The following is a 2122-nucleotide window of genomic DNA, read 5'->3' as shown; positions in this document are numbered from 1 at the left end:
GCAGTGGGTGTTCTATTTCCAATAGGCACAATTGAACGTTTTGAAAAACCTCTTGATTGGGAATAGGAAGAATCACCACTAATCAAGACAGATTTGAAGAAGGTCCGAATTAATGCTCAATTAGTTGAAGAATAGCAAAATATTAATTACAAAAGGAAGGGATAATGTGTACCTAATATGGACTCTCTTTTTTTTCTTTTTCTTTTTATTATTTATGTATGGTGGCAATTGAACAGGTATGAAGGAGTGATTCAGTTAAATAAGGAGAGGAAGAGACCAAGGAGGGAAGAGATAGAGTTTGGCGTTGGGAAGCTGAAGTTGTGAAGTTTTGAAAGCATGAAAAGCTGAAGTTGTGGAGTTTTGTAAGCCTGAAAGACAAGAAGACAGAGAGCGGTTAGCATTAAAGATTATTTAGCTTGGTTGGGGCTTTTCGGTTAACTGTAATATATAAAGATTGGGTTTTAAAGTGGAGATAAGGATGAAAATTATTTCTTTTTAATAGTATATTAAAATTATGAAAAACATTTAGAAAAAAAAAAGTAATTACGTGGCTGCTGACGTGGCTCAACGTGAGCGTAGTAACATTAAATGCTACGCTTCAGTTTTTAGTATTATATAGATATAGATGATTAGCCAATTGATATATACATAAATGCGCAAATACAAAAGCAAATCCCAAAACAATTAGAAGCACCCAAACACTGTGAAGTGATTATGGAGTGAGAAATTGGGCAAAAATTCTCTGCAGACTATAGCACCAAATTGATTTCACTAATAAGGATAGTTTCAATACATCTCACTTACAAACTCTCCAAACTATGTAAATGACAATGTATTCGACCTTTTCACTCTTGCTCACAATTTATTGCTCCAATATTTTCTCACTACTAACCACTAGTTTCACAAGTTGAGTCACCAGTTGCATGACCAAGTCTATTTGGCCACTCTTAGTCCTCTTGAAGATTTAGGGATTGCTTCAGTGGTTCCCAACACCAAAGAACACCCAAGGTATTTATGTGCGTAAAGTTTTAATCTCCCCTCTAAGGATTTGGCAATTTGAGAGTGTGAAAGGTAGAGAGAACAAATGAGTTTTCGCTCTAGGGTAAAAGATAGCTGGCTCTCTAGCTCTTCAATTTGAGAAAATTAAGGAGTAGTATTTTGTGGGTTTAAAAAATTATATGAGAGGATTAATTGGACGAGTGCAGTAAGGAATTGTGTAACTGAATTCTCTTAGGTTCTAACAATCATGCTCGCTCGAGTATCAGTTGGGTGTTGTGTGAGATTACATAAACTGTTATTCAAATCTCAAACTTTGCTTGATACTTTGCCTAACACGCCAAAATCACTCAATTGAGTTTTAACATCTCAACTAAATACAAATTATCCCACAAATGTTCAAAATATAATAAAATTAAAAACATGAAAATACATGGAAATTAGGCATGCATGAAATATGCCAACACTAAGATCCTAACACATAATAATGAAAATTCTTATTCTAATGTTTGTAATTTGTAGCTTTGTATTTATTAATCTAGAAAAAGGAGAGGGGGAATTTATTCAAGTGAAAGTCTCTCGCCCAAGCCTCTTTAACAAAGGGAGCTAGGGAGAGAGTCCTTGGGCATGGTTTTCATTTTTAATGAATAATGTTAATATATTGAGAAGAATGGATAAGATTTCCTCTCATTGAATTCTCAAATTCTCTCTAATTTTTATTTAGACATAAGAAATATGACATTTAAAATTCAAATAAATGCCACATGTCACACATCCGACTAAAAATGAAAAGGAATTGGAAGATCAATTAAAGATGATTCTTTCTCAAAAAGAAAGAGAAGAGAGGACCCGTATCAATTTCTAACCTCTAGGATAAGAACCCAAGATGGAAAAGGAGGAGGAGATAGTAAGAGGTCCATCCCAATTACAAAAGGCAATTGGGCTAATATGTGGGGGCCAAAAAATTTGGATTCTCTAAAAAGAAGAAATCATATTGCATTAGTAATGTGTTTATTATGCTATGCACATTTTATCATATCATCTATATATGTGTGTGTGTGTGTGTGTGTGTGTGTGTGTATGTATAAAACCGAAGCTTCTGAAGTTCCCACAATTTCCACTTTAG

The 2122-nt window shown here is 34.0% G+C and overlaps 1 long non-coding RNA gene across 1 annotated transcript; it reads left to right on the top strand.

The window, feature by feature from the left end:
• The first annotated feature begins 6 nt into the window (after positions 1-6).
• LOC136070493 (uncharacterized) lies at positions 7-499 on the top strand. The gene is made up of 2 exons (XR_010631713.1): positions 7-102; positions 237-499. It is a non-coding gene; the product is annotated as an uncharacterized LOC136070493 (long non-coding RNA).
• The last annotated feature ends 1623 nt before the right edge of the window (positions 500-2122 follow it).

The sequence above is a fragment of the Quercus suber genome, unplaced genomic scaffold, assembly GCF_002906115.3.
Source record: "Quercus suber isolate HL8 unplaced genomic scaffold, Cork oak 2.0 scaffold_237, whole genome shotgun sequence".
NCBI lineage: Eukaryota > Viridiplantae > Streptophyta > Magnoliopsida > Fagales > Fagaceae > Quercus > Quercus suber.
This window is presented reverse-complemented; position numbering and strand designations above follow the sequence as displayed.